The following is a 27,205-nucleotide window of genomic DNA, read 5'->3' on the forward strand; positions in this document are numbered from 1 at the left end:
CCTCCCAAGGGGTGATTAGTTCGAAAAAAGAGTGTCTTTTTTTAGAAAGGATAGAATATTTAGATCAATTTTTGAAGTTCTGAATCCAGACAACAATCAATTTCTTCAAGATCTGGATGGTGTAGGTTCTTCTGGGTTTACTGGGAGTGATAGGATTGTGCAGAATCTGTGGGTGGAAGAAGATAGGGCAAAAAACGCTTCCAATTTGTCGTTGGTGGGAAAGGAAAGGTTTTTTTAAAGGACGAAATCGTCTTAAAAATATTGTTTATGAACAAAAGGACGATTTTATAATATTTTGTAACGTTGAGGATGATTTTAATAACAAAAAACGTCGGGAACGAATTTGATTTTCACCCCAGACCTTAAGAATGAAAAAAATACTTAACCCTTAGATTAACAAGTAATATAAAATAATCTAATTATTTTATATTTTGTAATTAAAAATAAAATTACATACTAATTAATTTTAATAAATAAATATATTTTTGTATGTATTTATATACTTTATATTTATTTATTTTAAAATAAAGGATTACACTTGCCATTTTTATATATTAAAATATATTTATGTACGTGTTTCGGCCCGACCTAGCTGGCACATGGCCCCGGTCTGGGCGGCCGACCCGACGGGCATGCAACGCCTGAACCGGGAGGAAGACCCGACACCTTCTCCCCTCCAGCAAGACACATGACAGCTGGGTGAAGAACTGAAGATTGATGGTTTAGAAGTTATAATAAATTATCGTTGCAAGTATAGTTTCTAAACCAAGCAATCAACCTTTCTTACAAACGTTTTGGTTGTCACAAGTAACAAAACTCAATAAATTTATAAACCGAAGTATTCAAACCTCGGGCCATCTTCTCAAGGAATTGCAGGGAAGTATGATTTATTATTGGTTATGGAAAAACAGTGTTTGGGTTTGAAAAAGGTTTTAAGCAAGAGAAATAGATTGCAAGAATTAATAAATTAATAACTAATAAAACTCTTGGCAAGGTATGAAAACTGGAAGTCCTATCCCAATTATCCTTATCAATTGTGATGAGAATTGAATTTTTCTCCCATTAAGTTAACCTTTAAATATGAAGGTAAGTCAAGTGGATGGAAAAAGTCTGGTTCCTCAGGTCCTAGTCTTTCCTTGGAAAAGGCTAGAGTTATTGGAACTCGAGTTAATTCTTGAAGAATTCCAATTTTCAGTCAACAATGAGTTTGACAACTCAAGAGTTACCAATTAATCAACCAAGGCCAAAAGGGAAGAAAATCTACTCGAATGAAAATAATTTGGATAAATCCAAAGCATCCATAACATATAAGTCTGAAATACCTCAATTTATATTAAATAAAGAAAATCCTAACATGAATGGTTCATAAGCCAAATAGGCAACATAAGTAATACAAGCATTAAAGTATTTGAAAATAAAAGAGAAATATAAAGCAAAAGGAATATTGAACCTGATGAAGAGTTGAAATCCTAAATCCTAAATCCTAAGAGAGAGGAGAGAACCGCTCTCTCTAAAAACTACATCTAAACTATGAAAAGTGAAAATTATGAATGTATCCTCCTCTGAGTCTCCGCATGTTCTCTGACTTTAATCTGTGTTTCTGGGCCGAAAACTGGGTTGAAATGCGGCCCAGAATCTCTGCCAGCAACTTTTGTAATTCTGCAGATCGTGCACGTCACGCGGCCGCGTCGTCCACGTGATCGCGTCACTCAGCGTTTTTCGTACCACGCGTGCGCATCATCTATGCATTCGCATTGTTCGTGCAGCTTCCAATCTGCGCGATCGCGTCAGGAATGCGAACGTGTCACACTGATTTCTTCCATTTCGCGCGGTCGCGTGAGCCATGCGACCGCGTGACTTCTCGCTGGTCATCTCCTCAATTCCTTGTGTTCCTTCCATTTTTACATGCTTCCTCTTCATTCTCTAAGCCATTCCTGCCCTATGAAGCCTGAAACACTTAACACACAGATCAAGGCATCGAATGGTAATAAGAGAGGATTAAGATTAGCTAAATTAAGACCAAAGAAGCATGTTTTCAATCATAGAACTAAACTAGGAAGGAATTGTAAAATCATGCAAATCATATGAATAAGTGGGTGAAAAGCTTGATAAAACCACTCAATTAAATACAACATAAACCATAAAATAGTGATTTATCAACCTCCCCACACTTAATCATTAGCATGTCCTCATGCTAAGCTCAAGGAGACAAAATAAATGAGTAGGGAAAAGCAAGATTCATGCAATACAACCTATGAATGTGAATGCAACTACATGCTAAAATGATTCTACCTACTTGGTGAAAAAGTAAATAAATCCTTCAAGAATAAATATGAACTGGATTTCACTAATTCAAATCACAAAATACAATACAAATAACTTGCAAGAAGAAGATAGCTCATGAAAGCAGGGAACATAGAATTAAGCGCTGAACCCTTAGTGGTAGTGTATATCATTCTAACTCTCAAGTGTCTAGGGTTAATTCTCTCAATTCTCTACTAATCTTGCTTTCTATAGCTTGCTCTTCATCTAACAATCAACAAAAATTTAATGCATAGATACACATATCAAGAGGTCTTTTAAGGGTTGTAATGGGGTTAGGGTCAAGGTAGGATTGTATTTGGCCAAGTGGACTAAAATCTGAATCCTTAATTAACATAAACTTTCCACCCAACTTAGGACAATCCATGTAATATAAAATCAATAACTACCCATTAACTGCGTTTACTACATATTTATGCATTCCAAGTTTTGAGTACAGCTCATATGCATTGATTTCACCATTCACTTTGGGGCATTTTGTCCCCTTTTTATTTTTCTGTTCCTTTTTCTTTTCTTTTTCATTTTTTTTCTTAATAATTTTTTTTCAATGAAAATGATTAAAGTATTGAATGCATAAACATGTTCTTAACATTTTTCACATTTTCACACAAAGTCTAACATAGTCAATTCTCAAACCAAACGTTTCCAAACCCACTTTCCCCACACTTAATTCACGAGCACTTTCACTAGTCTAAGCTAATCAAGGATTCAAATTAAGGACATTATTGTTTTCTGCTTAGAGTTAGTGATGAGATAAAGTAAAGAACACAGGGGTATAATAGGCTCAACATTGGTTTACAAAGGATAATGAAATGGTAAGGCCTTATGGGTATGTAAGCTCAGTGAAATAAGGCCTCAATCATATAAGTGCATGCATACATCAAACAGTGGAAATATAGAATTAAGCAAGACAAAGATTACAATTTTAGAGAGAATAACACACAAAAATAAATATATTGGTTGATAAAATGTAACTAATCAAATAGGCTCAAAATCTTACTGGTTTTGTGTGTTCGAGCTCTAAACTATGTTCCAAAATAATATTTCTTCATACAAGTTTTTTTTTCAAAAAGTTTTTAATTCAAATTAGTGAAATACTATAAAAAGTTTCTTAAAAAAGAAAATATTACTTCAACCAAGTGGTAAAATATGCACAAAATCAAACAAACATGCAATCAAACATGCAAATGCAACAATGAAAAACAAAAATTGGTGTTGAGAAGGGACTAACTAACCCGTGGAGATCGGTATCAACCTCCCCACACTTAAAGATTGCACCGTCCTCGGTGCATGCAAAGATGTGCAGGTGGCGGGGGTTGTGGTTCCTCAGCCGGTGCTCGTTGTAGAGTCTTTCTCTTTACTCTTCCTGGTGGCCAGCCTGAAAAAGGGAGAAGAGAAAGGGACATGAAGTCAAAGGGATAGAGCAAGGGAGAGGGTAGTACTAGTAAGAATCATGCCAAAATAAAGAAGAATGTCGTTAACACATAGTCATGATTCCATGAAATTAGGACATCAATGGAAGCATAGCATGATAAATTGAGGCAATTAAATGCAAGATGTTTATTGGCATGCTGGCAAAGGCATGAGTAGTGTAAATCAAGCATTAAAAACCATAATGTATTATTAGTCGTGAGAAACTAACAATAACGTTTGTATTGACAATTATATTTAATTAATAAAATATTGAAAAGGGTTTTGTGAAAAACAGGCATTAGAGTAGAAGGATAGAATAATTAAGAATGCACAATGCCATACGGACTTTTTTACAAACACAAAGTATGCATATTAAATAAGGTATGGAAAGTATTAAATTGAACATGCAAGCACCCTTAAAAAAATATATAATTGTCAAGCAATTTCTTAACAATCCACAAGCAAAATAATGACCCAAATAAATTGTCAACACCAATTAAAAGAAAAAAGAAAGAAAAAGAAAAAGAAGGGAAAGAAAAGATTTAGATTTGGGGAAGAAAAGATAAGATATTTGGCTGATTTGGATAAGTTGTGCAGCGCAGGAGACGCGGACGCGTGAGTGACGCGTTCGCGCGGATAGCGCTTCTATGAAATGGCGCGAACGCGTCATCCACGCGGTCGCGTGGATCGATTTGTGCCATTAGCGCGAGGGTAGCCTCGCGGTCGCGCAACTCTCTGTTTGAAACTCATATTGCCAAATTTTTGGGTGACGCGGTCGCGTGGTTAACGCAATCGCGTGGATGGCCTAATATTTGAAAACGGCGCGAACGCGTGGGGCACGCGTTCGCGTGGCAGGGCTTGTGCTTCTAGCACAAGTCCAGCCCAATTCCAGCTCAACTTTCGGCCATACACCCTTATACGTCGATTTACAGGGCACGTGTTCGCGTGGGTGACGCAGACGCGTGGGAGGCGTTTTTCCCACATGATGCGGATGCGTCAGCGACGCAGTCATGTAGTTCAATTTGTGCCAAAGGTACGCCTCCAGCCACGCTTTCGCGTGACTCTCTTTTCACTTTTCTTTTCTTCCCAACGCACATATGACGCGGACGCGTCAGCGACGCTGTCGCATCGCATGCGATTTTTTTTATGCAGTATGCAGAATGCAAAATGTAATGAATGTCATGCAAAAATTTTAGGTTCAGACAAAAAACAAAGCAAAATGGAAAGGGAACGATCATACCACGGTGGGTTGTCTCCCACCTAGCACTTTTAGTTAAAGTCCTTAAGTTGGATATTTGGTGAGCTCCTTGTTATGGCGGCTTGTGCTTGAACTCATCCTGAAACTTCCACCAATGCTTGGACTTCCAATAGGCTCTATCAATACCAAGTAAATTTACCAAGCGTTGATGAAGTTCTCCACAAGCTTCGAGCTCCCAAAGTTGATCCTCATATATTCTTGGATCCCAAATCTTGTTTCTACACCCATCTTCAAGTTGATTATCATGATTCCATCCGGGTGGCAAGCAGTCTGAATTCTCACTAAAGCGGCCAAACAACTTCTTAGACCCATTCAGTTGAGCTGTACACCAACTTTTGCGTTTAAACTTAAAGCTTCCAACCATAATGAACCTTGCAGGACAATTCTTACCACTGACCATCTTCCTCTTACTCTTAATGCCACAAAGAGCTCTAAGTTGACCATCTGTCTCAAGTAAAGCATATTCAAGTGAGCTAATTAAGCTTAGAGATGAGAGATTTACCCACTTGAATGAAGGAATGGACGGTGATGGCTTTGGGGGAGAGGTATTCAACAACTTTGGCAAGGTAATTTCCAACTCTATTCCCTTGGGCTCTTCTTTGACAACTTCCACCTCCATGCAAGCTTCTTCAATATCAACCTCTTCCTTTTGGTAGCTTTCCTCTAATTTGATCTCTTCTTCACTGCTCACCAAGGGCATGGGAGGTTGTGCTTCTTCTTCCTTAGTCTCCATCTCTTGATCAACCTCTTCCAAGTCTTCAACCATGACATGCCTTGGAGGTTGTACACCCTCCTCAACATTAATTTCAAGCATCTTGGAAGGAGGCTTTATGAATGGACTTTTTAATGGAGGTTTAGCATCTCCTAAGTCTTCAACCAACTCTTCTTCTTCTACAATGACAGTGTTCTCCACTTGTTCCATTACGAAGTTATGCTCTATGCTGTCCACTGGAGTTTCTAGTGTCTTCTTCGTGCTGCATTCTTCATTAGATTCTCAATATGAAGCCATGGGAGTCTGTTGAGTGTCTGAACGTCTGGAAGATAATCGATTTATTGCTTGCTCCAGTTGATGAAGGGTTACATTAAATTGGTCTATTGATTCTTCGAAGCGAACCTGTGATTCTTGGCTTGATGGATATGGACATGGTGCATATGGAGGTGGTGGTCCTTGGGAGTAACTAGGTTGGAATTGGAGTGGTTCTATATATGGTTCATATGGTGGTTGGTGTGGTGGATAAGGGTTAGGGTCATATGGTGGTAAGGGACTTGTGAGTCTGGTGGTTCAAAATTATATTGAGGAGGAGGGGGTTCATGGGCATATGGTGGGTCTTGTTGGTAACTACAAGGGGGTCCACCATATCTATCATCTTGGTATGCATTGTAGAATGGTCTTTGTCCATGATATCCTGGAAGGTGTTGTTGTCTAAAGGGTTGATCAGATCCTCTTGGCTCCGTCCATCTTTGATTACTTTGACCTTGATGCATATTCCTGTTATAGCTTCCTCTTCCTGCAACATAGTTGTAACCAGACTCATAGCCAAAGGGGTGAGAATTCATAGTAGTTGAAGAAAATAAAAACAAAAACTAACAAAAAGAAAATATTTTGAAAAAGATTTGAAGAACTGAAGAACTGAAGATTGATGGTTTAGAAGTTATAATAAATTCTCGTTGCAAGTATAGTTTCTAAACCAAGCAATCAACCTTTCTTACAAACGATTTGGTTGTCACAACTAACAAAACCCAATAAATTTATAAACCGAAGTATTCAAACCTCGGGTCGTCTTCTTAAGGAATTGCAGGGAAGTATGATTTATTATTGGTTATGAAAAAATAGTGTTTGGGTTTGAAAAAGGTTTTAAGCAAGAGAAATAGATTGCAAGAATTAATAAATTAATAACTAATAAAACTCTTGGCAAGGTATGAAAACTGGAAGTCCTATCCCAATTATCCTTATCAATTGTGATGAGAATTGGATTTTTCTCCCACTAAGTTAACCTCTAAAAATGAAGGTAAGTCAAGTGGATGGAATAAGTCTGGTTCCTCAGGTCCTAGTCTTTCCTTGGAAAAGGCTAGAGTTATTGGAACTCGAGTTAATTCTTGAAGAATTCCAATTTTCAGTCAACAATGAGTTTGACAACTCAAGAGTTACCAATTAATCAACCAAGGCCAAAAGGGAAGAAAATCTACTCGAATGAAAATAATTTGGATAAAGCCAAAGCATCCATAACATATAAGTCTGAAATACCTCAATTTATATTAAATAAAGAAAATCCTAACATGAATGGTTCATAAGCCAAATAGGCAACATAAGTAATACAAGCATTAAAGTATCTGAAAATAAAAGAGAAATATAAAGTAAAAAGAATATTGAACCTAATGAAGAGTTGAAATCCTAAATCCTTTAAGAGGAATCCTAATCCTAAATCCTAAGAGAGAGGAGAGAACCTCTCTCTCTAAAAACTACATCTAAACTATGAAAAGTGAAAATTATGAATGTATCATCCTCTGAGTCTCTACATGTTCCCTGACTTTAATCTGTGTTTCTGGGCCAAAAACTGGGTTGAAATGCGGCCCAGAATCTCTGCCAGCGACTTTTGTAATTCTACAGATCGCGCACGTCAAGCCGCCGCGTCGTCCATGCGATCACGTCACTCAGCGTTTTTTGTACCACGCGTGCGCGTCATCCACGCATTTGCATCGTTCGTGCAGCTTCCAATCCGCGCGGTCGCGTCAGGCACGCGAACGCGTCACTCTGATTTCTTCCATTTTGCGCGGTCGCGTGAGCCATGCGACCGCGTGACTTCTCGCTGGTCATCTCTTCAATTCCTTGTGTTTCTTCCATTTTTACACGCTTCCTCTTCATTCTCTAAGCCATTCCTGCCCTATGAAGCCTGAAACACTTAACACACAGATCAAGGTATCGAATGGTAATAAGAGAGGATTAAGATTAGCTAAATTAAGACCAAAGAAGCATGTTTTCAATCATAGAACTAAACTAGGAAGGAATTGTAAAATCATGCAAATCATATGAATAAGTGGGTGAAAAGCTTGATAAAACCACTCAATTAAATACAATATAAACCATAAAATAGTGGTTTATCACTGGGAGTAAGGAAGTTTTCTGGAAGACGTGTCTGCTCTTGTGGGACCCGCCCCAGGCACAGAGTATATAGGGAGAGGGCCCTACCCCTCCCCCAAGGTACGTCACGATTCCCTTACTTTACTGCCACCTTGTACGAATTCTGACTTGGACTTTGGAGTCCCTTTTGCAGGTGCCTCCCCTCCCCCCACCACTACAACAACTCGGGAGGTCGCGAAGCTCTAACCTTCCACCTTTCAACATGAACCCGGGAGGTCCACTCACTCACCAGCAACCTAGGTTCAGGTTCCCCTGCCTTCATCACACACTCTGCCTACCCGACCCGTTTGGTACCCGGCTAATCAGACATTGGCACCGTCTGTGGGGACCTGGTTCTGGCCTGAATGGATTTCCTATTGGACCCTATGGAGGGGCAAGAGAGAGGCGAGCCACGCGCGGAGGAGAACGCCCACCGAGCTAGTAGGGTGGCCTCTGTGGCTTCTTCCCATGAACGAACGAGATCCCTCTCTCGTGGGGATGAGTTTCACTCTCGTTCCCATGAAAGACGCTCTTTTGGAGGAACGGGAAGCGACAGCACTAGGATAATGCAGAAGTTGCGCCACAGGGTGCAAAATCTCGAGAGGGAGTTGGTGGTCAGGGACCGCTACCAGCCCGGCCCAAGCCAGCCCCGTCCTCAGTCTCCTCAAAGAAAAGAGGAAGCCCGAGGAAGGAGCCCGCGGAGGAACCATGCCAGGCGTGCACCGAGCTCCCGATCCCCACCGACCCGAGCCCAGTCGGAAGACCAAGAGGAGAGTAGGGAGATACCGAGGAGACGACAAGACCCCATAATCTACACCCGGCCTTTGGCAAGACGCACCGAGGAGGAAGATCGGGAATAGAGCAGGGAGAGACCGAGGAGGCGACGAAACCCCATAATCATGAGAGCAACCCCTTTTCACCACTCCATTCTCGAGATTCGGCTGCCAAAACATTTCGACAAGCCAACGGACATGAAGTATGATGGAACCCAAGACCCCCAGGAACACCTAACGGCCTTTGAGGCCAGAATGAACCTGGAGGGTGTGGGGGATAAGGTGAGATGTCACCCTTTTCCCGTGACCCTGGCAGGACCGGTAATGCGGTGGTTCAATGCGCTTCCCCAGGGGTCCGTGAAAACCTTCGCAGACATTACCCGAGGCTTTCTAGTGTAGTTTACCACCCGTATTGCAAAGGACAAGCATCCAATCAACCTTCTAAGCGTGACCCAAAGAAATGGCGAACTGACCAGGAAGTATCTGGATAGGTTCAACGACGAATGTCTAGAGATTGACGGCCTGACCGATTCAGTATCCAGCCTTTGCCTGACAAACGGGATGTTTAATGAAGACTTTAGGAAACACCTCATCACCAAACCAGTGTAGACAATGCAGGGAATCCAAAATGTGGCGAGAGAATACATCAATGATGAGGAGGTCAGCCATGTGGTGGTGGCCAACAAGCGGCAGCCCGCCTATCATTCTACTCGTCACACCGGAAGCGGGGAAAGGTCTTAGGAGCATGATGAACGGATAATTTATACGCTTTTTGGCATTGTTTTTAGTATGTTTTTAGTATGTTTTAGTTAGTTTTTATTATATTTTTATTAGTTTTTATTTAAAATTCACTTTTCTGGACTTTACTATGAGTTTGTGTATTTTTCTGTAATTTCAGGTATTTTCTGGCTGAAATTGAGGGACCTAAGCAAAAATCTGATTCAGAGGCTGAAAAGGACTGCAGATGCTGTTGGATTCTGACCTCCCTGCACTCGAAGTGGATTTTATGGAGTTACAGAAGCCCAATTAGCGCGCTCTTAATTGCGTTGGAAAGTAGACATCCTGGGCTTTCCAGCAATGTATAATAGTCCATACTTTGCCCGAGATTTGATGGCTCAAACAGGCGTTCCAAGCCAGCTTAAGAATTCTGGCGTTAAACGCCGGAACTGGCACAAGAATGGGAGTTAAACGCCCAAACTGGCACAAAAGCTGGCGTTTAACTCCAAGAAAAGTCTCTACACATGAAAGCTTCAATGCTCAGCCTAAGCACACACCAAGTGGGCCCGGAAGTGGATTTTTACGTCATTTACTCATTTTTGTAAATCCTAAGCTACTAGTTCTCTATAAATAAGACCTTTTGCTATTGTATTTTCATCTTGGTTCTTCTGGTTCCCTCTCTGGGGCCGAAGCCAATGATCACCATTATCACTTATGTATTTTCAACGGTGGAGTTTCTACACACCATAGATTAAGGTGTGGAGCTCTGCTGTACCTCGAGTATTAATGCAATTACTATTGTTCTTCTATTCAATTCAGCTTATTCTTGTTCTAAGATATTCATTCGCACCCAAGAACATGATGAATGTGATGATTATGTGACGCTCATCATCATTCTCACTTATGAACGCGTGCCTGACAACCACTTCCGTTCTACATGCAAACAAGGCTTGAGTGGATATCTCTTGGATTCCTTAAGCAGAATCCTCGTGGTATAAGCTAGAATTGATGGCGGCATTCTTGAGAATCCGGAAAGTCTAAACCTTGTCTGTAGTATTCCGAGTAGGATTCAAGGATTGAATGACTGTGACGAGCTTCAAACTCGCGATTGTGGGGCGTTAGTGACAGACGCAAAAGAATCACTGGATTCTATTCCGACATGATCGAGAACCGACAGATGAATAGCCGTGCTGTGACAGAGCGCGTTGAACATTTTTACTGAGAGGACGGGACTGTAGCCATTGACAACGGTGATGCCCAACATATAGCTTGCCATGGAAAGGAGTAAGAAGGATTGGATGAAGACAGTAGGAAAGCAGAGAGACGGAAGGGATAAAGCATCTCCATACGCTTATCTGAAATTCTCACCAATGAATTACATAAGTATCTCTATCTTTATTTTATGTTTTATTTATCTTTTAATCATTAATCCTCCATAACCATTTGAATTCGCCTGACTGAGATTTACAAGATGACCATAGCTTGCTTCATACCAACAATCTCCATGGGATCGACCCTTACTCGCGTAAGGTTTATTACTTGGACAACCCAGTGCACTTGCTGGTTAGTTGTGCGAAGTTGTGATAAAGAGTTGAGATTGCAATTGAGCGTACCATGTTGATGGCGCCATTGATGATCACAATTCCGCGCACCAAGTTTTTGGCGCCGTTGCCGGGGATTGTTCGAGTTTGGACAACTGACGGTTCATCTTGTTGCTTAGATTATGTATTTTTCTTCAGAATTTTTAAGAATGAATTCTAGAGTTTCAAGGTGATGTTTCTATCATCACCAAAGCTGATTGATTCTCATCAATTTAAACTAAAGCTTGGCTAGCCATGTCTAATTTCTTTAGACTAAAGCTTTAGACTAACATTGCATGATTCTTGGAATTCTCATTAAAAAATTTGAATCTCTTTATTTTCTTTTCCATATAATTTTCAAAAAAATCCAAAAAAATTATAAAATCTTAAAACCAAAAAAATAATTTTATATTTCTTGTTTGAGTTTAGTGTCTAATTTTATGTTTGGTGTCAATTGCATGTTTCTTTTCTTCTTGCATTTTTCGAATCCATTCATGTGTTTTCATTAATCTTCAAGTTGTTCTTGATGATTTTCTTGCTCTGATCGTTAAATTCTCTTGTCTTGAGTGTTTTGTTGTTTCTCATATGCATTCTCAATTTGTTAGTGTCAGTAGTATACAAGCTTCTAAGTTTGGTATCTTGCATGCATTGTTTATTTGATCTTAGTGGAATTTTGATTATTCCTCATCATTAAAAATTAATTTTTTTTTAATTTGTGTCTTTTCAAGTCAATAATACAGAGAATTGAAGATTCAGAACATACAGCAGAGGAATTACACAGAAAAAGCTGGGCGTTCAAAACACCCAGTGAGGAAGGAAAACTGGCGTTTAAACGCCAGCTAGGGTATCTGGCTGGGCGTTTAACGCCCAAAGGGGTAGCATTTTGGGCGTTAAATGCCAGAATGGATACCATTCTGGACGTTTAACGCCAGGATGGCACAAGAGGGAAGATTTTGTTTTTAATTCAAATTTTTTTTCAAGTTTTCATAATTTTTCAAAATCAAATCTTTTTCAAATCATATCTTTTCAATCATATATTTTCAAAATCAATTTCTTTCCACTTTTTAAAAATACTTGCTAACAATTAATGATTTGATTCAACATTTCAAGTATGTTGCCTTTTCTGTTGAGAAAGGTTTAATGTCTGAATCATATCTTTTAAATTTCTTGTTAGCCAAGTCATTAATTTTCAAAATCAAATCTTTTTAAATTGTTTTTCAAATCATATCTTTTTTAATCATATCTTTTCAGTCACATCTTTTTCAAAATTAATTTTCAATCATATCTTTTTTATTTCTACTTTCAAAAAAAAAAATCTTTTTCAAAAATCACTTTATTTCTTTTCCAACTTTAGTTTTCGAAAATCATCAATAAAATTTTCAAAATTTCTTTTAAATTATTTTAAAATCTTTTACTTTAATTTCAAAAATTCTTCCCCTCTTCTCACATCCTTCTATTTATGGACTAACACTCCTCCTCAATGCACAATTCGAACCCTATCTCTCTTGATAAGTTCGAATTCTTCTACCTCGTCCTTCTATTCTTCTTTTCCTCTGACATCTCAAGGAATCTCTATACTGTGACATAAAGGATTCCATATTTTCTTGTTCTCTTTTCTTTCATATGAGGAGGAGCAAAGACAAAAGCATTCTTGTTGAGGCTGACCCTGAACCTGAAAGGACCTTGAAGCAAAAGCTAAGAGAAGCTAAGGCACTACTCTCTGTAGAGGACCTAACAGAAATCTTCAAACTAGAAGAAGATATGGTAGCCGAAAACAACAACAATGCCAACAATGCAAGGAAGGTGCTGGGTGACTTTACTGCACCTACTCCCGACTTCTATGGGAGAAGCATCTCTATCCCTGCCATTGGAGTAAACAACTTTGAGCTTAAGCCTCAATTAGTTTATCTCATGCAACAGAATTGCAAGTTCCATGGACTTCCATTGGAAGATCCTCATCAGTTTTTAGCTGAATTCTTGCAAATCTGTGACACTGTCAAGACCAATGGGGTTGACCCTGAGGTCTACAGACTTATGCTATTCCCTTTTGCTGTAAGAGACAGAGCTAGTGATGAGCGGATAATTTATACGCTTTTTGGCATTGTTTTTAGGTAGTTTTTAGTAAGTTCAAGCTACTTTTAGGGATGTTTTCATTAGTTTTTATGTTAAATTCACATTTCTGGACTTTACTATGAGTTTGTGTGTTTTTCTGTGATTTCAGGTAATTTCTGGCTGAAATTGAGGGACTTGAGCAAAACTCTGAAAAAGGCTGACAAAAGGACTGCTGATGCTGTTGGAATCTGACCTCCCTGCACTCAAAATGGATTTTCTGGAGCTACAAAACCCCAATTGGCGCGCTCTTAACGGCGTTGGAAATTAGACATCCAGGGCTTTCCAGCAATATATAATAGTCCATACTTTATTCGGAAATTGACGACGTAACTTGGCGTTGAACGCCAAGTACATGCTGCTGTCTGGAGTTAAACGCCAGAAAAACGTCATGATCCGGAGTTGAACGCCCAAAACACGTCATAACTCGGAGTTCAACTCCAAGAGAAGCCTCAGCTCGTGGATTGATCAAGCTCAGCCCAAGCATACACCAAGTGGGCCCCGAAAGTGGATTTATGCATCAATTACTTACTCATGTAAACCCTAGGAGCTAGTTTATTATAAATAGAACATTTAACTATTGTATTAGTCGTCTTATCCTGGATCCTAGATTGTATTTTGAATCTAGAGACCTTGGGGGCTGGCCATTCGGCCATGCCTGAACCTTTCACTTATGTATTTTCAACGGTGGAGTTTCTGCACACCATAGATGAAGGGTGTGGAGCTCTGCTGTACCTCAAGTATTAATGCAATTCTATTTTCTTTTATTCAATTCTATCTTATTCTTATTCCAAGATATTCATCCGCACCCAAGAACATGATGAATGTGATGATTATATGACGCTCATTATCATTCTCACTTATGAACCCGCGTGATTGACAACCACCTTCGTTCTACATGCAACCGAGCTTGAATGTGTATCTCATAGATTCCCCAACAGAATCTTCGTGGTATAAGCTAGATAGATGGCGGCATTTATGAGGATCCGGAAAGTCTCACCTTGTCTGTGGTATTCCGAGTAGGATCCTGGGAATCCGGAAAGTCTAACCTTGTCTGTGGTATTCCGAGTAGGATTCCGGTAATGAATGACTGTGACGTGCTTCAGACTCGCAAGTGCTGGGCGTTAGTGACAAACGCAAAAGAATCAAGGGATTCTATTCCAGTAGGCGCGGGAACCAACCAGTGATTAGCCGTGCTGTGATAGAGCGCGTGAGCGTAGTTTTCACTGTGAGGATGGGATGTAGCCTTCGGCCAGGTGATGCCTCCAGACGATTAGCCATGCGAGTGACAGCCGCAGAGGACCATTTTCCCGTGAGGATAGAAAGTAGCCATCGTCGAACGGTGAACCCCTATACACAGCTTGCCATGGAAAGGAGTAAGAAGGATTGAGTTGAAGCAGTAGGAAAGTAGGCGTTCTTGAGCCATACAGTATCTCCATATGCTTATCTGAAATTCCTACCAATGATTCTGCATAAGTATCCCTTTTATTATTTCTTTATATTATTTAATTTTCTAAATTCCATAATTTTATCTGCCTAACTGAGATTTACAAAGTAACCATAGCTTGCTTCATACCAACAATCTCTGTGGGATCGACCCTTACTCACGTAAGGTTTATTACTTGGACGACCCAGTACACTTGCTGGTTAGTTAAACGGAGTTGTGTTCACTCGTGCCAATTTCAAATTCCAAAATTTTACAAGGAGTGCAACTTAAAGAATAAGGATCACAATTTCGTCCACCAAGTTTTTGGCGCCGTTGCCAGGGATTGTTCGAGTATGGACAACTGACGGTTCATCTTGTTGCTCAGATTAGGTAATTTTCTTTTCAAAAATTTTTTCTTTTATTTTTTGTTTTTCCAAAAATATTTTCGAAAAAAAAAATAATAAAAATACAAAAAAAAATCATAAAATCATAAAAACCAAAAATATTTTGTGTTTCTTGTTTGAGTCTTGAGTCAATTTTTAAGTTTGGTGTCAATTGCATGCTTTAAAAATCTTTTCTTGCATTTTTCGAAAATTCATGCATTCATAGTGTTCTTCATGATCTTCAAGTTGTTCTTGGTAAGTCTTCTTGTTTGATCTTGATGTTTTCTTGTTTTGTGTTGTTTGTTGTTTTTCATGTGCATTTTTGCATTCATATTTTCCATGCATTAAACATTTCTAAGTTTAGTGTCTTGCATGTTTTCTTTGCATCAAAAATTTTTCAAAATTATGTTCTTGATGTTCATCATGATCTTCAAAGTGTTCTTGGTGTTCATCTTGACATTCATAGCATTCTTGCATGCATTCATTGTTTTGATCTAAAAATTTCATGCATTGAGTATTTTTGTTGTTTTTCTCTCTCATAATTAAAAATTCAAAAATAAAAAAAATATCTTTTCCTTATTTCCCTCCAAATTTTCGAAATTTTGGGTTGACTTGGTCAAAAATTTTTAAAATTAGTTGTTTCTTACTAGTCAAGTAAAAAATTTCAATTTTAAAAATCTTATCTTTTCAAAATCTTTTTCAAAAATCATATCTTTTTCATTCTTTTTCTAATTTTCAAAATTTTTTTTTAAAAAATATTTTTCAAAATATTTTTCTTATCTTTTACATCATATTTTCGAAAATTAGCTAACAATTAATGTGATTGGTTCAAAAATTTGAAGTTTGTTACTTTCTTGATAAGAAAGGTTCAATCTTTAAATTCTAGAATCTTATCTTGTAGTTTCTTGTTAGTTAAGTCATTTTAAAAATTAAATCTTTTTCAAAATATCTTTTTCTTAAAAATCTTATCTTTTTATCTTATCTTTTTCAAAATTTTATCTTTTTCAAAAATTTGATTTCAAAAAATATCTTATCTATCTTCTTATCTTCTTATCTTTTTAAAATTAAAATTTCAAATCTTTTTCAATCAACTAACTAACTTTTTGTTTGCTTCTTATCTTTTTCAAAACCAACTAACTACTTCTCCCTCTCCAATTTCGAAAATATCTCATCCTTTTTCAAAATTCTTTTTAATTAATTAATTGTTTTAATTTTTAATTTCAATTATATTTTATCTTTAATTTTCGAAAATTACTAACCCCTTTTTCAAAATTATTTTCGAAATCTCCCTTCTCTTTTCTTCTTCTATTTAATTATTTAATTACTAACACTTCTCTTCACCTCTCTTCATCCAAAAATCCGAATCCTTCTTCATTCTTCTACCCCCTTCTTTTTCTACTAACATAAAGGAATCTCTATACTGTGACATAGAGGATTCCTCTTTCTTTTCTTGTTTTCTTCTCTTTCATATAAGCAGGAACAAGGGTAAAGGCACTCTTGTTGAAATTGATCCAGAACCTGAAAGGACTCTGAAGAGAAAATTAAGAGAAGCTAAATTACAACAATCCAGAAACAACCTTTCAGAAATTTTCGAACAAGAGAAGGAGATGGCAGCCAAAAATAATAATAATAATGCAAGGAGAATGCTTGGTGACTTCACAAAGCCAACGTCCAAGTTTGATGGAAGAAGCATCTCCATTCCTGCCATTGGAGCCAATAACTTTGAGCTGAAACCTCAACTAGTTGCTTTAATGCAACAAAACTGCAAGTTTTATGGACTTCCATCTGAAGATCCTTACCAGTTTTTAACTGAGTTCTTGCAGATCTGTGAGACTGTAAAGACGAATGGAGTTGATCCTGAAGTCTACAGACTCATGCTTTTCCCTTTTGCTGTAAGAGACAGAGCTAGAATATGGTTGGATTCACAACCTAAGGATAGCCTGGACTCATAGGATAACCTGGTCACTGCCTTCTTGGATAAGTTCTTTCCTCCTCAAAAGCTGAGCAAGCTGAGAGTGAATGTTCAAACCTTCAAACAAAAAGATGGTGAATCCCTCTATGAAGCTTGGGAAAGATATAAGTAGTTGACCAAAAGATGTCCATCTGACATGTTTTCAGAATGGACCATATTAGATATATTTTATTATGGTCTCTCTGAATTTTCGAAAATGTCATTGGACCATTCTGCAGGTGGATCTATTCACCTGAAGAAAACGCCTGAAGAGGCTCAAGAGCTCATTGACATGGTTGCAAACAACCAATTCATGTACACTTCTGAGAGGAATTCCGTGAACAATGGGATACCTCAAAAGAAAGGAGTTCTTGAAATTGATACTCTGAATGCCATATTGGCTCAGAACAAAGTGTTGACTCAACAGGTCAACATGATCTCTCAAAATCTGAATGGATGGCAACATGCATCCAACAGTACTAGAGAGGCAGCTTCTAAAGAAGCTTATGATCCTGAGAACCCTGCCATGGCAGAGGTTAATTACATGGGTGAACCTTATGGAAACACCTATAACTCATCATGGAGAAATCATCCAAATTTCTCCTGGAAGGATCAACAAAAGCCTCAACAAGGCTTTAACAATGGTGGACGTAATAGGCTGGGCAACAGCAAGCCATATCCATCATCTTCTCAGCAACAGACAGAGAATTCTGAACAAAACACTTCTAATTTAGCCAATGTAGTCTCTGATCTATCAAAGGCCACTTTCAGTTTCATGAGTGAAACAAGATCCTCCATTAGAAATCTGGAGGCACAAGTGGGCCAGCTGAGTAAGAAAGTCATTGAAACTCCTCCCAGTATTCTCCCAAGCAATACAGAAGAAAATCCAAAAGGAGAGTGCAAGGCCATTGACATAGTCAATATGGCCGAATGCACAAGGGAGGAGGAGGACGAAAATCCTAGTGAGGAAGACCTCCTGGGACGTTCCTCAAGCAAGAAGGAGTTTCCTATTAAGGATCCAAAGGAATCTGAGGCTCATATAGAGACCATAGAGATTCCATTAAATCTTCTTCTGCCATTCATGAGCTCTGAAGACTATTCTTCCTCTGAAGAGGATGAAGATGTAACTGGAGAGCAAGTTGCTCAATATTTAGGAGCTATCATGAAGCTGAATGCCAAGTTATTTGGTAATGAGACTTGGGAAAGTGAACCTCCCTTGCTCATTAATGAACTGGATACTTGGATTCAGAAAATTATACCTCAAAAGAAACAAGATCCTGGCAAGTTCTTAATACCCTGTACCATAGGCACCATGATCTTTGAAAAAGCTCTGTGTGATCTGGGGTCAGGGATAAATCTTATGCCACTCTCTGTAATGGAGAAGCTGGGGATCATTGAGGTACAACCTGCCTTGTTCTCATTACAACTGGCAGACAAGTCATTGAGACAAGCTTATGGATTAGTAGAGGACGTGCTAGTAAAAGTTGAAGGCCTTTACATCCCTGCTGATTTCATAATCTTAGACACTAGGAAGGAAGAGGATGATTGCATCATCCTTGGAAGACCTTTCCTAGCCACAGCAGGAGCTGTGATAGATGTCAACAGAGGTGAATTAGTCCTTCAATTGAATGGGGACTACCTTGTGTTTAAGGCACATGGCCATCCCTCTGTGACAGAAGAGAGTAAGCATGAAGAGCTTCTCTCAGTTCAGAGTCAAGAAGAGCCCACACAGTCAAACTCTAAGTTTGGTGTTGTGAGGCCACAACCAAACTCTAAGTTTGGTGTTAAGACCCTATATCCAAACTCTAAGTTTGGTGTTGGCAACTATACAACATTGACCTGATCACCTTGTGGCTCCATGAGAGCCACTGTCAAGCTATTGACATTAAAGAAGCGCTTGTTGGGAGGCAACCCAATTTTATTTATCTAATTTTATTTTATTCTATTTTATTGTTATTTTGTGTTTTATTAGGTACATGATCATGAGGAGTCACGAAAAAATCATAAAAATTAAAAATAGAATCAAAAACAGCAGAAGAAAAAATTCACACCCTGGAGGACGCACAGGCTGGCGTTCAACGCCAGTAAGATGCATCTGGCCGGCGTTCAATGCCAGAACAGAGCATCATTCTGGCGCTGAACGCCAGAAACAAGCAACATTCTGGCGCTGAACGCCAGGAATGTGCCCAGAGAGGAAAAGCTGGCGCTGAACGCCAGTAACAAGCATGAAACTGGCGTTCAACGCCAGAAACATGCTTTACATGGGCGTTGAACGCCCAGAATGTGCACCACACGGCGTTTAAACGCCAGAATGGTGTGGAAAGGCATTTTACATGCCTATTTGGTGCAGGGATGGAATTCCTTGACACCTCAGGATCTGTGAACCCCACAGGATCACCTCAGGATCTGTGAACCTCACAGGATCCCCATCTACCTCGCCCTCTCTCTCTCTCCATTCATGATCATCCCTTCTATTTTTCATTCACCACTCACTTCTATCCACTCTTCCCCACTCACCTTCAAAATTCAAAACTCTTTCCCACCCAAACCCACCTATATAGCCGAATATACACATCCCTCCATCTCTTCTTCTTCTTCTTCATCTTTTCTTTCTTCTCTTGCTCGAGGGCGAGCAATTTTCTAAGTTTGGTGTGGTAAAAGCATAGCTTTTTGCTTTTTCATTACCATTAATGGCACCTAAGGCTAGAAAAACCTCAAAGGGAAGACAAAAGCTTCCACCTCTGAGTCTTGGGAGATGGAAAGACTCATATAAAGCCGTCATAGCTCAGTGGTAGAACATGTGGCTGCAAATCAAGAAATCCCTGAGATACCTCAGGGGATAAGTTGTCCTCCACACAAATATTGGAAGCAACTAAGGATAGAAACACCAAAATTACTAGGAATCATTCAACAGAAGCAAGGAAGAGACATAGAGGAGCTCAAAGAGCACCATTGGACCTTCAAGAAGGCGCCACCCTCACTCAGGTGGATTCATTCCTTGTTCTTATTTCTTTCTGTTTTTCGTTTTTAATGTTGTGTTTATCTATGTTTTGTGTCTTTACTTCATGATCATTAGTATGTAGTAACCATGCCTTAAAGCTATGAATAAATTCCATTAATCCTTCACCTCTCTTAAAAGTAAAATGTTTTAATTCAAAAGAACAAGAAGTACATGAATTTCGAATTTATCCTTGAATTTAATTTAATCATATTGATGTGGTGACAATACTTTTTGTTTTCTGAATGAATGCTTGAACAGTGCATATGTCTTTTGATCTTGTTGTTTATGAATGTTAAAATTGTTGGCTCTTGAAAGAATGATGAACAAAGACAAATGTTATTGAGGATCTGAAAAATCATGAAATTGATTCTTGAAGCAAGAAAAAGCAGTGAAAAAGAAGGCTTGCGGAAAAAAAATGGCAAAAAAAAAAAAAAGAGAGAAGGAGCAGTAGAAAAAGCCAACAGCCCTTAAAACCAAAAGCCAAGGGTAAAAAGGATCCAAGGCTTTGAGCATCAATGGATAGGAGGGCCCAAGGAAATTAAATCCAGGCCTAAGTGGCTAAATCAAGCTGTCCCTAACCGTGTGCTTGTGTCATGAAGGTCCAAGTGAAAAGCTTGAGACTGAGTGGTTAAAGTCGTGATCCAAAGTAAAAGAGTGTGCTTAAGAGCTCTGGACACCACTAACTGGGGACTCTAGCAAAGCTGAGTCACAATCTGAAAAGGTTCACCCAATTATGTGTCTGTGGCATTTATGTATCTGGTGGTAATACTGGAAAACAAAGTGCTTAGGGCCACGGCCAAGACTCATAAGTAGCTGTGTTCAAGAATCAACATGCTTAACTAGGAAAGTCAATAACACTATCCAAAATTCTAAGTTCCTAGAGAAGCCAATCATTCTAAACTTTAAAGGAAAAAGTGAGATGCCAAAACTGTTCAGAAGCAAAAAGCTACAAGTCCCGCTCATTTAATTATAATTAATATTCATTGATATTTTGGAATTTATAGTATATTCTCTTCTTTTTATCCTATTTGATTTTCAGTTGCTTGGGGACAAGCAACAATTTAAGTTTGGTGTTGTGATGAGCGGATAACTTATACGCTTTTTGGCATTGTTTTTAGGTAGTTTTTAGTAAGTTCAAGCTACTTTTAGGGATATTTTCATTAGTTTTTATGTTAAATTCACATTTCTGGACTTTACTATGAGTTTGTGTGTTTTTTTGTGATTTCAGGTAATTTCTGTCTGAAATTAAGGGACTTGAGCAAAACTCTGAAAAAGGCTGACAAAAGGACTGCTGATTCTGTTGGAATCTGACCTCCCTGCACTCAAAATGGATTTTATGGAGCTACAGAACTCCAAATGACGCGCTCTCAACGGCGTTGGAAAGTAGACATCCAGGGCTTTCCAGAAATATATAATAGTTCATACTTTATTCGGAAATTGACGACGTAATTTGGCGTTGAACGCCAAGTACATGCTGCTGTCTGGAGTTAAACGCCAGAAAAACGTCATGATCCGGAGTTGAACGCCCAAAACACGTCATAACTCGGAGTTCAACTCCAAGAGAAGCCTCAGCTCGTGGATTGATCAAGCTCAGCCCAAGCATACACCAAGTGGGCCCCGGAAGTGGATTTATGCATCAATTACTTGCTCATGTAAACCCTAGGAGCTAGTTTATTATAAATAGAACATTTAACTATTGTATTAGTCGTCTTATCCTGGATCCTAGATTGTATTTTGAATCTAGAGACCTTGGGGGCTGGCCATTCGGCCATGCCTGAACCTTTCACTTATGTATTTTCAACGGTGGAGTTTCTGCACACCATAGATTAAGGGTGTGGAGCTCTGCTGTACCTCAAGTATTAATGCAATTCTATTTTCTTTTATTCAATTCTATCTTATTCTTATTCCAAGATATTCATTCGCACCCAAGAACATGATGAATGTGATGATTATGTGACGCTCATTATCATTCTCACTTATGAACGCGCGTGATTGACAACCACCTTCGTTCTACATGCAACCGAGCTTGAATGTGTATCTCTTAGATTCCCCAACAGAATCTTCGTGGTATAAGCTAGATAGATGGCGGCATTTATGAGGATCCGGAAAGTCTCACCTTGTCTGTGGTATTCCGAGTAGGATCCTGGGAATCCGGAAAGTCTAACCTTGTCTGTGGTATTCCGAGTAGGATTCCGGTAATGAATGACTGTGACGTGCTTCAGACTTGCAAGTGCTGGGTGTTAGTGACAGACGCAAAAGAATCAAGGGATTCTATTCCAGCAGGAGTGGGAACCAACCAGTGATTAGCTGTGCTGTGACAGAGCGCGTGAGCGTAGTTTTCACTGCGAGGATGGGATGTAGCCTTCGGCTAGTGTGATGCCTCCAGACGATTAGCCATGTGAGTGACAGCGCAGAGGACCATTTTCCAGAGAGGATACAAAGTAGCCATCGTCGAACGGTGAACCCCTATACATAGCTTGCTATGGAAAGGAGTAAGAAAGATTGAGTTGAGGCAGTAGGAAAGCAGGCGTTCTTGAGCCATACAGTATCTCCATTCGCTTATCTGAAATTCCCACCAATGAATCTGCATAAGTATTCTATCCCTTTTATTATTTCTTCTATTTTCTTATTTCTATTTTCGAAACCATAAACAAATTTAATCTGCCTAACTGAGATTTACAAGGTGACCATAGCTTGCTTCATACCAACAATCTCTGTGGGATCGACCCTTACTCACGTAAGGTTTATTACTTGGACGACCCAGTACACTTGCTGGTTAGTTGAACGGAGTTGTGTCCACTCGTGCCAATTTCAAATTCCATAAAAGTGCAACTTAAAGAATAGTGATCATAATTTCGTCCACCAAGTTTTTGGCGCCGTTGCCGGGGATTGTTCGAGTATGGACAACTGACGGTTTATCTTGTTGCTCAGATTAGGTAATTTTCTTTTCAAAAATCTTTTTCAAAATTTTTCTTTTCTTTTTTCGTTTTTTTCCAACCATGTTTTTCGAAAAAAATTAAAATAAAAAATCCAAAAAAATTAGAAAATCATAAAAATCAAAAAAATATTCTGTGTTTCTTGTTTGAATCTTAAGTCAATTTTTAAGTTTGGTGTCAATTGCATGCTTTGAAAATTTTTCTTGCATTTTTCGAAAATCCCATGCATTCATAGTGTTCTTCATGATCTTCAAGTTGTTCTTGATAAGTCCTCTTGTTTGATCTTGATGATTTCTTGTTTTGTGTTGTTTGTTGTTTTTTATATGCATTTTTCGTTTGTTAGAGTCCATGCATTAAAGATTTCTAAGTTTGGTGTCTTGCATGTTTTCTTTGCATCAAAAATTTTTCAAAAATATGTTTTTGATGTTCATCATGATCTTCAAAGTGTTCTTGGTGTTCATCTTGACATTCATAGCATTCTTGCATGCATTCATTGTTTTGATCTAAAAATTTCATGCATTGAGTATTTTTGTTGTTTTTCTCTCTCATAATTAAAAATTCAAAAATCAAAAAAATATCTTTTCCTTATTTCCCTCCAAATTTTCGAAATTTTGGGTTGACTTGGTCAAAAATTTTTAAAATTAGTTGTTTCTTACTAGTCAAGTCAAAAATTTCAATTTTAAAAATCTTATCTTTTCAAAATCTTTTTCAAAAATCATATCTTTTTCATTCTTTTTCTATTTTTCGAAAATTTTAAAAATTGTTTTTCAAAAATCTTTTTCTTATCTTTTATATCTAATTTTCAAAAATTAGCTAACAATTAATGTGATTGGTTCAAAAATTTGAAGTTTGTTACTTTCTTGTTAAGAAAGGTTCAATCTTTAAATTCTAGAATCTTATCTTGTAGTTTCTTGTTAGTTAAGTCATTTTAAAAATTAAATCTTTTTCAAAATATCTTTTTCTTAAAACTTTTATCTTATTCTTTTTCAAAATTTTATATTTTTCAAAATTTGATTTCAAAATATCTTATCTAACTTCTTGTCTTCTTATCTTTTTCAATTTTGATTTCAAATCTTTTTCAATCAACTAACTAACTTTTTGTTTGTTTCTTATCATTTTCAAAACCACCTAACTACTTTTCCCTCTCTAATTTTCGAAAATACCTCTCCCTTTTTCAAAAATTCTTTTTAATTAATTAATTGTTTCAAATTTTAATTTCAATTATATTTTATCTTTAATTTTCGAAATTACTAACTCCTTTTCAAAATTATTTTCGAATTCTCCCTCCTCTTTTCTTCTTCTATTTAATTATTTAATTACTAACACTTCTCTTCACCTCTCTTCATCCCAAAATCCGAATTCTTCTTCATTCTTCTACTCTCTTCTTTTTCTACTAACATAAAGGAATCTCTATACTGTGACATAGAGGATTCCTCTTTCTTTTCTTGTTTTCTTCTCTTTTATATGAGCAGGAACAGGGATAAAGGCACTCTTGTTGAAATTGATCCAGAACCTGAAAGGACTCTGAAGAGAAAATTAAGAGAAGCTAAATTACAACAATCCAGAAACAACCTTTCAGAAATTTTTGAACAAGAGAAGGAGATGGCAGCCGAAAATAATAATAATGCAAGGAGAATGCTTGGTGACTTCACAAAGCCAACGTCCAAGTTTGATGGAAGAAGCATCTCCATTCCTGCCATTGGAGCCAATAACTTTGAGCTGAAACCTCAGCTAGTTGCTTTAATGCAACAAAACTGCAAGTTTTATGGACTTCCATCTGAAGATCCTTACCAGTTTTTAACTGAGTTCTTGCAGATCTGTGAGACTGTAAAGACGAATGGAGTTGATCCTGAAGTCTACAGACTCATGCTTTTCCCTTTTGCTGTAAGAGACAGAGCTAGAATATGGTTGGATTCACAACCTAAGGATAGCCTGGACTCATGGGATAAGCTGGTCACTGCCTTCTTGGATAAGTTCTTTCCTCCTCAAAAGCTGAGCAAGCTGAGAGTGAATGTTCAAACCTTCAAACAAAAAGATGGTGAATCCCTTTATGAAGCTTGGGAAAGATATAAGCAGTTGACCAAAAGATGTCCATCTGACATGTTTTCAGAATGGACCATATTAGATATATTCTATTATGGTCTCTCTGAATTTTCGAAAATGTCATTGGACCATTCTGCAGGTGGATCTATTCACCTGAAGAAAACGCCTGAAGAGGCTCAAGAGCTCATTGACATGGTTGCAAACAACCAATTCATGTACACTTCTGAGAGGAATTCCGTGAACAATGGGATACCTCAAAAGAAAGGAGTTCTTGAAATTGATACTCTGAATGCCATATTGGCTCAGAACAAAGTGTTGACTCAACAGGTCAACATGATCTCTCAAAATCTGAATGGATGGCAACATGCATCCAACAGTACTAGAGAGGCAGCTTCTGAAGAAGCTTATGATCCTGAGAACCCTGCCATGGCAGAGGTTAATTACATGGGTGAACCTTATGGAAGCACCTATAACTCATGGAGAAATCATCCAAATTTCTCCTGGAAGGATCAACAAAAGCCTCAACAAGGCTTTAACAATGGTGGACGTAATAGGCTGGGCAACAGCAAGCCATATCCATCATCTTCTCAACAACAGACAGAGAATTCTGAACAAAACACTTCTAATTTAGCCAATGTAGTCTCTGATCTATCAAATGCCACTTTCAGTTTTATGAGTGAAACAAGATCCTCCATTAGAAATCTGGAGGCACAAGTGGGCCAGCTGAGTAAGAAAGTCATTGAAACTCCTCCCAGTATTCTCCCAAGCAATACAGAAGAAAATCCAAAAGGAGAGTGCAAGGCCATTGACATAGTCAATATGGCCGAATGCACAAGGGAGGAGGAGGACGAAAATCCTAGTGAGGAAGACCTCCTGGGACGTCCCTCAAGCAAGAAGGAGTTTCCTATTGAGGATCCAAAGGAATCTGAGGCTCATATAGAGACCATAGAGATTCCATTAAATCTCCTTCTGCCATTCATGAGCTCTGAAGACATTTTCTTCCTCTGAAGAGGATGAAGATGTAACTGGAGAGCAAGTTGCTCAATATTTAGGAGCTATCATGAAGCTGAATACCAAGTTATTTGGTAATGAGACTTGGGAAAGTGAACCTCCCTTGCTCATTAATGAACTGGATACTTGGATTCAGAAAATTCTACCTCAAAAGAAACAAGATCCTGGCAAGTTCTTAATACCTTGTACCATAGGCACCATGATCTTTGAAAAAGCTCTATGTGATCTGGGGTCAGGAATAAATCTTATGCCACTCTCTGTAATGGAGAAGCTGAGGATCATTGAGGTGCAACCTGCCTTGTTCTCATTACAACTGGCAGACAAGTCATTGAGACAAGCTTATGGAATAGTAGAGGACGTGCTAGTAAAGGTTGAAGGCCTTTACATCCCTGCTGATTTCATAATCTTAGACACTAGGAAGGAAGAGGATGATTGCATCATCCTTGAAAGACCTTTCCTAGCCACAGCAGGAGCTGTGATAGATGTCAACAGAGGTGAATTAGTCCTTCAATTAAATAGGGACTACCTTGTGTTTAAGGCACATGGCCATTCCTCTGTGACAGAAGAGAGTAAGCATGAAGAGCTTCTCTCAGTTCAGAGTCAAGAAGAGCCCACACAGTCAAACTCTAAGTTTGGTGTTGTGAGGCCACAACCAAACTCTAAGTTTGGTGTTAAGATCCCACAACCAAACTCTAAGTTTGGTGTGGACAACTATACAACATTGACCTGATCACCTTGTGGCTCCATGAGAGCCACTGTCAAGCTATTGACATTAAAGAAGCGCTTGTTGGGAGGCAACCCAATTTTATTTATCTAATTTTTATTTTATTGTTATTTTGTGTTTTATTAGGTACATGATCATGAGGAGTCACGAAAAAAATCATAAAAAAATTAAAAACAGAGTCAAAAATAGCAGAAAAAAATTCACACCCTGGAGGACGCACAGGCTGGCGTTTAACGCCAGTAAGATGCATCTGGCTGGCGTTCAACGCCAGAACAGAGCATCATTCTGGCGCTGAACGCCAGAAACAAGCAACATTCTGGCGCTGAACGCCAGGAATGTGCCCAGAGAGGGAAAACTGGCGCTGAACGCCAGTAACAAGCATGAAACTGGCGTTCAACGCCAGAAACATGCTTTACATGGGCGTTGAACGCCCAGAATGT

The 27,205-nt window shown here is 38.5% G+C and overlaps 1 non-coding gene across 1 annotated transcript; it reads right to left on the reverse strand.

The window, feature by feature from the left end:
• Positions 1-17,105: 17,105 nt before the first annotated feature.
• LOC130942424 (small nucleolar RNA R71) lies at positions 17,106-17,209 on the reverse strand. The gene has a single exon (XR_009070994.1). It is a non-coding gene; the product is annotated as a small nucleolar RNA R71 (small nucleolar RNA).
• Positions 17,210-27,205: the final 9,996 nt, after the last annotated feature.

The sequence above is a fragment of the Arachis stenosperma genome, chromosome 7 (genome assembly GCF_014773155.1).
Source record: "Arachis stenosperma cultivar V10309 chromosome 7, arast.V10309.gnm1.PFL2, whole genome shotgun sequence".
NCBI classification, from domain to species: Eukaryota; Viridiplantae; Streptophyta; class Magnoliopsida; order Fabales; family Fabaceae; genus Arachis; species Arachis stenosperma.